At 30.3% G+C, this 13,889-nt stretch overlaps 1 long non-coding RNA gene across 1 annotated transcript; it reads left to right on the top strand.

Annotated features, from left to right (window-relative positions):
• Positions 1-12,449: 12,449 nt before the first annotated feature.
• On the top strand, positions 12,450-13,371 carry LOC140058907 (uncharacterized). Its single transcript, XR_011847074.1, has 3 exons — positions 12,450-12,498; positions 12,780-12,894; positions 13,168-13,371. It is a non-coding gene; the product is annotated as an uncharacterized lncRNA (long non-coding RNA).
• The last annotated feature ends 518 nt before the right edge of the window (positions 13,372-13,889 follow it).

The following is a 13,889-nucleotide window of genomic DNA, read 5'->3' as shown; positions in this document are numbered from 1 at the left end:
TCAAGCAATATATTTCTTAAAATAAGTAAGAATATTCCGATTTGTATTTTATAGAATTCTTGTTTCAAGCAATATATTTCTTAAAATAAGTAAGAATATTCCGATTTGTATTTTTTTGAATTCTTGTTTCAAGCAAGATATTTCTTAAAATAAGTAAGAATATTCCGATTTTTATTTTTTGAATTCTTGTTTCAAGCAATATTTTTCTTAAAATAAGTAAGAATATTCCGATTTGTATTTTTTGAATTCTTGTTTCAAGCAATATTTTTCTTAAAATAAGTAAGAATATTCCGATTTGTATTTTTTGAATTCTTGTTTCAAGCAATATTTTTCTTAAAATAAGTAAGAATATTCCGATTTGTATTTTTTGAATTCTTGTTTCAAGCAAAATATTTCTTAAAATAAGTAAGAATATTCCGATTTTTATTTGTAGAATTCTTGTTTCAAGCAATATTTTTCTTAAAATAAGTAAGAATATTCCGATTTGTATTTTTTAGAATTCTTGTTTTAAGCAATATTTTTTTTAAAATAAGTAAGAATATTCCGATTTTTAATTTTAATATTCTTGTTTCAAGCAATATATTTCTTAAAATAAGTAAGAATATTCCGATTTGTATTTTTTTTGAATTCTTGTTTCAAGCAATATTTTTCTTAAAATAAGTAAGAATATTCCGATTTGTATTTTTTGAATTCTTGTTTCAAGCAATATTTTTCTTAAAATAAGTAAGAATATTCCGATTTGTATTTTTTGAATTCTTGTTTCAAGCAATATATTTCTTAAAATAAGTAAGAATATTCCGATTCTTATTTGTAGAATTCTTGTTTCAAGCAATTTTTTTCTTAAAATAAGTAAGAATATTCCGATTTGTATTTTTTAGAATTCTTGTTTTAAGCAATATTTTTCTTAAAATAAGTAAGAATATTCCGATTTATATTTTTAGTTTTCTTGTTTCAAGCAATATATTTCTTAAAATAAGTAAGAATATTCCGATTTTCATTTGTAGAATTCTTGTTTCAAGCAAAACTTTTTTTTAAATAAGTAAACAAGAAGTCTATCAAATAAAAACCAGTAAATGTTTACTTATTTTAAGAAAAGTATTGCTTGAAACAAGAATTCTATCAAATTAAAATTCGTAAATTCTTACTTATATTGGGAAAAAATTGCTTGAAACAAGAATTCTATAAAATATAAATCATTAAAAATTTATTTTAAGAACGATAAATGAATACTCATTTTAAGTAATATTTTACTTAAACAAATAAATTCAAGAATGTTATAAAACATAATATTAACAATACTGTTATTTTCATTAAGAACTACAATTTACATGACATTAGGTACAATAATATATACAACTTCTTTAAAACAAACTTGTTTTTATTAATAATAAAATGCCATCAAAAGAAAACTTAAAAACATTAAAATGGTAAAATACAAATTTCGTAAAATTCTTCTCCGCACATGGGCTTTAAACTATTAGGTGTCTTTAATTAAATTTATTAATGTATACTAATGATGATTCAACAGCCTTTGTCAAGTGTACAGGTGTGTCTTCATCACAAATCACTAACTGTTAAAGGATAGTGAGGCCTACTTCTTTTCATTTTGGATAATTGAAATCCAGAAGGTAAAAAGTGGAGAGGAGAGTAACTAGAGCCTCATCTAATTTTGCTTTCTTTGTAGTTAGAATTGTTTGCTCAACTTTAATGTAGGCCATTTCGGTGTCCAAAAGCAATACCGGCATATTACCTGATCGGCGTGAAGACCAGGATTCTGGATCTTTATTCATGTTCCTAAACATGAAAAGAGATTAATATAGTTTTAGTTATTACTGTATTTAAAATATGTGTAACATCATCAACTAATTGGGTACGGTGTGGTTTTAGAGTCCTATATCTGGGGCGGTAAACACAAAAACATGACGCAATATTAGAACGGTGGTAAGAATAATTTTACATTATAAGACATAAGGGTGGGTGGAATATGCATTTGAACTTTTTAATCACAAACTTTGCCCTGTTTATACCGATCCCAAAGACAGGCCTGGCTGTATCTATTATTTTTAGTTAAATTATTAGGGTCTAAATTTATTTTTAATATTACTATTTAGGAAGACAATACGCAAAACGGTGCTCAATCCTGATTGATGTTTTTATTCCGTATCAATGTTTATAATAACAATCATACAATTAAATGTAAATTTTGTTTAATTGTTTGATTTTAATAAATTATTGTAAACATAGTATATACCTCGAATTTTAAGCTAAGATAAATTTGATTTTAAAAAAACACTTTAAGATATTTTGTACATAATATTACTTGTATTTTAAATTTAAAAAAACACTAAATACCTTCAAGGTCGGCAGACTTTTTTTGATGAGTTTTTCCCAACAAATATGTTTGACAGATTTGACAACATATGGGTTATCTTTGAACCTAACCAAAAATAACAAATTGAAAACATTATATTATATAAATTTATTTAAATGAGTGGAATAATGTATGGACATAAACTTGATATACTGTAGCTCAAATTTTTAATGTAGCCTACAGTTTTGTAGGTAGTCAATGTAAAAGGAAGGGGAAAGGGTGGGCTGGCCAGGAGAGCATTAATCTGTCAAAAATTAATATTCATAAGTCATTTATTTAATTTTAGTTGTCAAAGGGAGGAGTGCATGACACTAGCTTGAGTCGAACCAAGCTGTTAAAAATACGTACACAATATGTACACGTATTTTACTCACTACCATTGGTCCATTATAAAACTATTTATGAATAGATAAAAGTACAAAAACATACACTGTACTTACCAGATGGAGCACTGGTGTTTCTCTTTAAAATACCAAAATAAACTATATTATTCGCTTCTTTGGAAAAATTTGCTAAGCACTTTTTTAAAAAGCTTTCTTTTGTTTTTCATTCCTCTTTGCCTAGTAATAAGTATCTTTCGAACTTCTTCAATTACCTAAAAAATAATTTAAGATAATGTAAATAACACCGTTTTTTAAAAAGAAATTTAATATAACAATTTTAGTTATGCAGTACGTATGTTTTTTGTTTGTTTTTTTAGTATGTTTTTTTTTTAATTTAGAGTTAAAAACATTAAGTTTCAATATCGATGTGATTACTTCGGGGATCACTTAGTGTGTACAATTAATTAAATATAAAGAAGTGTTTTTAAATGTCATTATATTTCTCATTGGAATATGTGTATATAATATAATCCTTCGTAGATATTTCATGGCTACATTACAAAATAACTGTTACATTATAATTATATTATCTTTTATTAGGCCTTCCTTATACCTAGCTGAAATAGGTCCGACAATATTTGTCCCCTCTGTCAATGTCTGAACTAAAATTCTAAGCTAAACCTATACACCTGTCCGTCAGTACAGGCATAGTAGGCTAGCCTTAACCTACTAGTTCCAGGCCTACAGTATTACTAACTAGGAAGGAGGCCTAGGCTAGGCCTAGACTGCTGGCAGATTAAAATATAATTATTATTTAGGCCTACGAACCTGTTAAAATGTTGGCCACTTCTTCAACTATTTCTTGGATCTTCAACAAAGCGTCTTCCTTCGACATTATATTAGACTAATCTTACTAGGCCTATTGAAGCATTTAATATATAAATTGCGATGAAAGGTGTCTTTTACTTACACAGTCTAGATTTTGAATGATTACTTTAAAAAACCGTTGGCCATGATCCCGCCGGGAGCTAGGTCATCGACCACACACAGTGTTGTTTTTCAACTATAACCAAAAAGTTATCGCTGGCCTTTTACCCAGAATGTATAAGGTCATTATACTGCTCAACGTTAAAGCATGGAGGTATAAACCTCCATGGTGGTTAAAGCAAATCTATAAAACGTCTGGACCAACATTAATACGACAGGCAATAATAATGACACATGTTTGTTGCAGTCCGAAAAAAAGCGACAAGTTGGTGCCAGTAAACCGAAGTAGGTACAGTATTTGCTACTCTATTTGCTAAGGCATTATAATTCAATTCATGGAAATACTCCGAATTTTCGAGTAACATGTGGAATTGCCTTATTTAGTGCTGTTACGGATGCACCTTGCTTTGTGAGATAGTCTACTACTTCTAAGATAGGTTCATTTGAACGCATGTATTCATGCAGCGGGGTGTTTCCGTCCTTTAAAGAAATTATAATCATGAAGTTTATACAAACAGTGTATTGCAGCAAATAATTATAGTTAGATAATGATAAACAATACACACAAATAAATTTAAATAAAACGTTTTTCTTGTGCATATCCTGTGAACGTAGACCGAATTATATCAATTGTCTCTTATATTGTAATTTTACAGAATCATAAAAGAAATCATAATCATGTAGTTTATGCATACAGGTTAACGTAAACATTGCTTTCTGTCATAATTCTAAATTCTGCTCTTTTATAATGACATGTCCACATAAAACATAGTCAATATACGAAACTCACAATAACTGTAGGATCTTGTTTAATTAATACTAAATAATTATTGCAGCAAGTAATTCTAAATAACTCAATCAATTGTAATATGATATAAAATAAAGTGGATAAGATACGTTTGCGGCGCAGATCATACGTACGTTATAGGTGTAATCATATATATTATTTCTAGACTTATATTACCTTATTTAGTGCTGCTATTGATGCACCTTGCTTCGTGAGATAGTTTACTACTTCTAAGGTAGCTTTATTTGAACGCATGTATTCATGCAGCGGGGTGTTTCCGTCCTATAGAGAAAAAAATTATTATGACGAAGTTTATTATTAAACGTAAACAATAACAGTAGCACATACCATGAATATATTGGAATCTATTGGAAAATTAGCATTGTGGTAAGGAGATATTGAGTGTTATGGAAGATGCAAAAATATGAGATAATTGTAATTGAAAGTAGTATTCGTACTGTAATAGAAACGTTTGAACATTTCGCGGCGTGTTCTTCCGGTCATAATTATTCGTATCCTTATTGATTATTTTTATGCCATTGTTGTAAGTGAAATCACACCAAAACATTACATTTTTAAATGGGGTAAACCATAGATAAATAAACATAATTTTGCCGACGTTAGGTGTAATCATATAACTTATCTGTAGCCATATAATTATTACCTTATTTAGTGCTGTAAAGGATGCACCTTGCTTCGTGAGATAGTCTACTACTTCTAAGATAGGTTCATTTGAACGCATGTATTCATGCAGCGGGGTGTTTCCGTCCTTTAAAGAAATTATAATCATGAAGTTTATACAAACAGTGTATTGCAGAAAATAATTATAGTTAGAAAATGATAAACAATACACACAAAGGAATGGCAGAACGTTTGTTTGTTTTATATTTGTTAAACAAACGATGAAGGTAATTAAAAAAATATATATTTTCATTTCTTATTTAGAGATTTAATTTCGGTACCACGAACGTTAGTGGTGTCCAACTGTATTTGCTTGCTGTAACCACTCTGATGCAGGTATAGAGTTATAAAAAAATTATACATACAGGTTATTGCAGAAAATCAATTTAGTTATGCAATGATAAATAATACACAAATAAATTAAAATAAAAGGTTTTGCTGGTGCTTATGCTCTGGTGATAGAAATGGGTACCGGTATGTTAAAATTACTGGGAAGGTAAATCAGACTCGTTTGTGTGGGAGGAGTTGCATACCCCTGCAACACACACACTTAGTGGACCCTGGCCCAAACGCTAAGGAAATGGAGATGGGCACCAAGGCCGTTAGCATTAGCTTAGGTTTCGACTTTACTACTTTACATACGTAGGGCACTTTTCTCTCAAGTTCATTATAAATTATACGTACTTTTTTTATACAATAACAGATTAAATTAAACAAACGATGTGGATAATTAAAAAAATATATATTTTCATTTCTTTTTTAGAGATTTAATCTCGGTACCACGAAAGTTAGGGGTTTCCAACTGTATTTGCTTGCTGTAACCACTCTGATGCAGGTATAGAGTTATAAACAACACCATACTCGTGATCTGAGGTGTGTTTGAGTGTCATCCGATAATTCCATAATGTTAGATCACGGGAATATATGCCCACTCTTATGTACTTTACCTTATTCTGTAATGTTGGAGATACACCCATTTTAATGAGATTAGTCACTATTCCTAACGTAGGTTTAACATATCTACCCCTTAGATGTATATGTAGAGCATCGCTTCCTTCCTAAAAAAATATAAAATGTTATATTTTCAATAAATAAATATTTTTAAATCAAATTAATCGAAAGTCGCTAAAATGTATTATTTATACCAAGAGAAGTTGCATCATGTTAATAATAATTAACATACAGTACAATATCTTCTTACGTTTGAAGGTAAACACGAAGCAAAACATAACAATTATCATTAAGCATACGTGTACTATTACCAGAATGATATACTTTTGCAATTTAAAATGTTTGTCTAATTACCTCTTTTCGTAATGTCGGTGATTCACCATTGGTTATCAGACAGTACAATATCTCTAATATAACATCATCACGCTCCAGATAAATATTTATCGGTGTGTATCCATTCTGTGAATATATCATAAACATAAAATATAAGGATTCTTATTCTTATTGTTGGACACAACTGATAACATGATTGATTGTTGTTGTTTTGTGGCTGATGCAATATGAATATTATAAGACATATTGTGTTTACAAAACACTTCAGATACAGGAACACTCATACTTTTTACTCATATAATAATATAACAGCTAGTCTGTATCAATGATGCATTCTCAGATGAAGCTTGCCTGGAATATGGTGTACCACAGGGGTCAGTAATTGGGCCTGGCCAGTTTTCCATTTATACGCTTCCCCTTGGTGACATTATTCGCAAACACAGTCTACATTTCCATTTCTATGCAGATGATACACAGATTTATGTGTCAGTAAATCCAGTGCAAAGGGATGTTGCTGCAGCAATCAGTAAGATGGAAGCCTGTATAGAAGATGTTCGCAATTGGATGACAACAAATTACCTAAAGTTGAATGATGGAAAGACAGAGTTTATTATCGTCGGGTCTAAATGTAACATCTCCAAAATCAACATCACACATATCAGAATCGGAAACTCTAACATCGCTCCCTCATCGGTGGTCCGGAATCTGGGAATCATGCTGGATAGTAATCTCACTATGGAAGCACAAATAACAACTGTATCCAAAGCAGCATGCATATCGATTAGGAACCTTGGTCGTATTCGCGGTAATCTTAACAAGAAAACAGCTGAATTGATTGTACACTCATTTTTCACTTCTAAAATTGACATTGGTAATGCCTTGTTGTTTGGCATACCAAAATCTCAAAAACAACGTTTGCAGCGCTTGCAAAATATGGCAGCTAGAATTGTAACTTATACAAAATCAAACGCTCACATAACTCCTGTCCTGATGGATTTGCATTGGTTGCCTGTTCAACAACGTATTAAGTACAAACTTGCGTTGTTTGTATTCAAGATCCTAAATGACAGTGCTCCTGCTTATTTATCTGACCTTGTGGATCGTTACGAATCATCCCGCAGAGGCCTTCGATCATTGTCACAAAACCTTCTTCAAGAGCGTAGAGCGAAAAATCAGTGGGGTCAGAGATCTTTTTACGTTGCGGCCGCAAGTGTATGGAACAGCTTACGAGCAACAGTTAAATGCTCAACTAGTCTAAACAGTTTCAAGACCAACCTAAAGACGTCGCTATTCGCTGATGTTCTCGCACGTTGTTAATGCACAAAGCGCCATGAGCGCCACATGGGTGGAGGATACCGGCGCTATATAAGTTTTCATTTATTATTATTATTATTATTATGAACAACACCACACTCGTGATCTGAGGTGTGTTTGAGTCCCACCCGATAATTACATAATGTTAGATCACGGGAATATAATATGCCCACTCTTATGTACTTTACCTTATCCTGTAATGTTGGAGATACACCAAGTTTAATGAGATTAGTCACTATTCCTAACGTAGGTTTAACATATCTACCACTTAGATGTAAATGTAGAGCATTGATTCCTTTCTAAAAAAATATAAAATGTTATATTTTCAATAAATAAATATTTTTAAATCAAATTAATCGAAAGTCGCTAAAATGTATTATTTATACCAAGAGAAGTTGCATCATGTTAATAATAATTAACATACAGTACAATATCTTCTTACGTTTGAAGGTAAAAAACGAAGCAAAACATAACAATTATCATTAAGCATACGTGTACTATTACCAGTATGATATACTATTGCAATTTAAAATGTTTGTCAAATTACCTCTTTTGGTAATGTTGGTGATTCACCATTGGTTATCAGACAGTACAATATATTTAATTTAACATCATCACGCTCCAGATACATATTTATCGGTGTGTATCCATTCTGTGAATATATCATAAACATAAAATATAAGGATTCTTATTCTTATTGTTGGACACAACTGATAACATGATTGATTGTTGTTGTCTTGTGGCTGATGCAATATTAATATTATAAGACATATTGTGTTTACAAAACACTTCAGATACAGGAATACTCATACTTTTTAATCATATAATTAAATCATAAGTTGCAATGCAGAAAATGTGTTTAAGTGTATATTTGAATTGATTATGGTTTCCAATGTCCTTTAAACTATTATGTGACACATCGTAAGCAACCAACTTTCTTACGTGTGGTGATCCTTTAAAAGAGATGGACACTTACAAGAGGTGGTGGTTCTTTAAAAGTGGTGGTCACTAAATTAATTAAAGGGATAGTGGTCGCTTAAGAGAGGTGATGGTCCTTTACAAAGATGATATCTAACAAGAAGTAAAGTCAATATATTTTAATTGATCTGTGTTATTTCCATCTTATTTATTTTTTTTATCTTGTATATAAATTATCTCTATCCCTATTACCTCATGCTATGTGATATGAAGATATATTATTACATAATATTGAAGACGTACGTAAGGCACTTTTCTCTCAAGTTCATTATAAATCACACGTACTTATTTCATACAATAACAAATTAAATTAAACAAAGAATGCGGATAATTAAAAATATATATATATTTTCATTTCCTATTTAGAGATTTAATCTTGGTACCACGAACTTTAGTGGTGTCCAACTGTATTTGCTTGTTGTAACCACTCTGATGGAGGTATAGAGTTATGAACAACACCATACTCGTGATCTGAGGTGTGTTTGAGTGCCACCCGATAATTACACAATGTTAGATCACGGGAATATAGGCCAACTCTTATGTACTTTACCTTATTCTGTAATGTTGGAGATGCACCAAGTTTAATAAGATTAGTCACTATTCCTAACGTAGGTTTAACATATCTACCACTTAGATGTATATGTAGAGCATTGATTCCTTCCTAAAAAAATAAAACATGTTATATTTTTAATAAATAAATATTTTTAAATCAAATTAATTGAAAGTCGCTAAAATGTATTATTTATAACAAGAGAAGTTGCATCATGTTAATAATAATTAACATACAGTACAATATCTTCTTACGTTTGAAGGTAAAAAACGAAGCAAAACATAACAATTATCATTAAGCATACGTGTACTATTACCAGTATGATATACTATTGCAATTTAAAATGTTTGTTAAATTACCTCTTTTCGTAATGTTGGTGATTCACCATTGGTTATCAGACAGTACAAAATCTCTAATTTAACATCATCACGCTCCAGATAAATATTTATCGGTGTGTATCCATTCTGTGAATATATCATAAACATAAAATATAAGGATTCTTATTCTTATTGTTGGACACAACTGATAACATGATTGATTGTTGTTGTTTTGTGGCTGATGCAATATGAATATTATAAGACATATTGTGTTTACAAAACACTTCAGATACAGGAATACTCATACTTTTTACTCATACATACTTATAATGTATGGCAGAACGTTTGTATGTTTTATATTTGTTGTTCATTCATCAATACTGTATTACAAATACATATAATAAAATGACAGGATGAGAGCAAGATGATAACTCTATAAGCTGTAGAGTAGTGGTGTCCAACTGTATTTGATTGCTGTAACCACTCTTGTGCAGGTATAGAGTTATGAACAACACCACACTCGTGATCTGAGGTGTGTTTGAGTCCCACACGATAATTACACAATGTTAGATCACGGGAATATAATACCCACTCTTATGTACAGTACTTTACCTTATTCTGTAATGTTGGAGATACACCAAGTTTAATGAGATTAGTCACTATTTCTAACGTAGGTTTAACATATCTACCACTTAGATGTATATGTAGAGCATTGATTCCTTCCTAAAAAGATATAAAATTTTATATTTTAATAAATAAATATTTTTAAATCAAATTACTCGAAAGTGGCTAAAATGTATTATTTATACCAAGAGAAGTTGCATCATGTTAATAATAATTCACATACAGTACAATACCTTCTTACGTTTGAAGGTAAAGAACGAAGCAAAAATAATAATTATCATTAAGCATACTATTACCAGTATGCTATACTATTGCAATTTAAATTTTTTGTCAAATTACCTCTTTTGGTAATGTGGGTGATACACCATTGGTTATCAGACAGAACAATATCTCTAATTTAACATAATCACGCTCCAGATAAATAGTTATCGGTGTGTATCCATTCTGTGAAGGAATCATAAACATCAAATATAAAGATTCTTATAAATGATACTGTTATACACAACTGATAACATGATTGATTGTTGTTGTTGTTTTGTGGCTGATGCAATATGAATATTATAAGACATATTGTGTTCACAAACACTTCAGATACAGGAATACTCATACGTTTTACTCATACAATTATAAGGAATGGCAGAACGTTTGTTTGTTTTTTATTTGTTGCTCATTCAACAATACTGTATTATAAATACATATAATAAAATGGCAGGATGAGAGCAAGATAACTCTATAAGCTCTAGAGCTTGTTTCAATAAGGACTCCCGATATAAAAAAATAACAACATACATCAACAATTTTAATTAACAAGCAAATCCTAATTAAATCATAATTTGCAGTGCAAAAGATGATTATGGTTTCCAATGTCCTTTAAACAATTATGTGACACATATATCGTAAGAAACTACCTTTCTTATCGTAAGAAACTACCTTTCTTACGTGTGGTGATCCTTTAAAAGAGATGAATGCTTACAAGAGGTGGTTCTTTAAAAGTGGTTGTCACTAAATTAAATAAAGGTGTAGTGGTCGCTTAAGAGAGGTGATGGTCCTTTAAAAAGATGATATCTAACAAGAAGTAAATTCAATATATTTTAATTGATCTGTGTTATTTCCATCATATTTATTTTTTTTATCTAATATATAAAATATTTACAAAACCCAGAAAAAGTCTGATTGTTTTACAAAGACGTATTAAAATATAAAAATGGATATTGAATTATATCTGGTAATTTTTACCTTAACATTAAGAAACAGAATTCAGAAAAAAATCTTCTTGTATTAAAAATGACTGTAAATACACCAGGATATTTGAGAACCACATGCTTTAAGCACCTTGGATTGTATACTATCAGGGGTTGGAACCCTGGAAAGTTTTAACTTTCGGAACAATTCATTAGTTTTACCTAATGAACAGGAAATATTTGATTATGAATTTGACCTTATATGCATAACCTATTGATGGTTATCAAATTTATAATTTTTATTCTTCGTATTCGATCCTTTATAACCAACCATTCATTCCTGTCCAAACCTTTTCCATGTCATTACTGAACAAATTATTTTCAATTTTTCTTTTGTATTAGCTTTTAACAAGCTTCAGCACTCTTTCTGAACACGTTTCAGTTATTCTCGATTACCTTTTGAAAAAATACCATGTGCTTAAAGATGTATTGTCCCCTTGAACAAAATTTTTTTTTTTTTTTAAGGCCATTTTAATGATACATAAAAGTTATTCACTTTGAAAAAAAATTGGATCAAAAAAAAAAATTATTTACCTTAGAAAATCGTAATTTAAAGTAAAAAATAGTCAACCGGAAGTCGGTTGGCTGGCATCCAGCTGGCTTCCGGTTTAATTTAACCCTTGACCTGAATTATGCATATTGTATGATTCTTGTGCGTGTATGTGACCTCTAGGTCATCAGAAAAAAAATACGACGTGATATGGCGAGACGACGATGTGGGAAAGTTCTGTAGTTACACAAAAAAAAAACAACTCCTACTTGAAGAAAAGACTATGGCTAGGCCCTAGCATATTGGTAAGTAAGAACTGTAGTTTCTATGGTGCAGCTTTGTTAGTTAGTATGGGAAGCCTAGCTAGCCCATTACAGCTGTACTGGCTATCTAGTGAGTGTACTATCCCCTATCTATTGACTAGGCCTAGAGTAGTTCTAGTAGCTAGTCTAGTAGTGGTAGTAGTACTAGGCCTAGGCCTAGTTGTAGGCCTGAGTGAGGGTTCACCCTGAGTGAGTAGCAGGCCTAGCTAATACTAATAGATACAACTTGTAAGCCTTATTAATAGTTATTGCCAACCTAGCTTTAAATAGGATTAGGCCTATAACATTCATCTGTGAGCATAGAGTAAGGAATAAGGTTTTAGCATGGAGGTATAAAAATAAAATATTTTATACCTCCATGGTTTTATTGTGACTTGTGTGAATTTCGACACCACCAACTCGTCTTATTTTTAGTATAATACTATAATATTTAATAATAGTCTTTAATTTATCATTATTCATATCACTTTTCATTCATTTTAAAACATTTAATTTTCTTTTCTATGTAGAGTTTGTGATTAAAAAAAATTATACATAAGAGCAGCGAAACTCAAAAAGCGAAAACTTGTGAATGGCTGCCAAAAATAGAAAATAAGGTCACCACCAGGGCCAGGAGAGATTATGGTGCTTGGTTTTTCCTTCATGATTAATTAGATTTTAATGCTAATATAAATTTGTGAAAATTGTAACTAGGCCTATACTGTACATCCAATAATGTAATTATTTTAGAGAAAATGACCAAATAATCTAAGTTAAATATTTTTTGGAATGTGTACTTTACAGTACTTAGTACCGTTATGTTGAAAATTCTTCCAAAGCAATAACGTTCAAACCAACATTCACACAATTAAACTTTTTATGTACATATTTTAATAAATAATGTCTTTCTTTTAATAGGTATTAACACACTTGAATGAACAATATGAGCAAGTAGTGGAAAATGGTGAAGAAATCAACACAAAATGTGGTAGCAACATTCACAATATTTATTTGAACGTTTCTTACTATGACACTTTAAAATGGATGAACAATCACAGAAGACAAGCTATTGCTGTAATGCCACAATCAACACATCAATTAATAGTTGAAAATAAATTTTCAACAATATATAATGCAGAAATTCAATGAAATATACTAGTAATTAACTCATTTTTTACTGTACTGTACTGTAAATCTTCACACATTAAAATTATGGTGATTTTATCTCATGTACTGTAGTAGTATTTTTTATTTATTTAATGCTGTATACAAATGTTATTGCTCTAATTATGAAAACTATACAACATTTTAAAAGCTGGAAAACAACCAACACATTTGCCTAATGCTTTATGATAGTCATCCAATATTTATCTTGTGTTCCACTACCGAGTCTACTGCCAGTTGCCTTTAAAATGCTGTATGGGTGTAACTTCTGTTCCAGTCTTCATTAGCTTAGTCTATAAATTGAAAAACAATGATGTATAAATACAAAAGTCAAATAGAAAAGTTAAATATTTCACAATTTATTGCATACATATAATTATTATTTCTGTACATGAATCTGAAGTTTTCAATTTGGGGTACTAATGTACAGTAAGGAATCCCTGAAAAGTGCATCTCCTCCCTAAAAAAGGCCTATT

The sequence above is a fragment of the Antedon mediterranea genome, chromosome 9 (assembly GCF_964355755.1).
Source record: "Antedon mediterranea chromosome 9, ecAntMedi1.1, whole genome shotgun sequence".
Taxonomy (NCBI): Eukaryota; Metazoa; Echinodermata; class Crinoidea; order Comatulida; family Antedonidae; genus Antedon; species Antedon mediterranea.
This window is presented reverse-complemented; position numbering and strand designations above follow the sequence as displayed.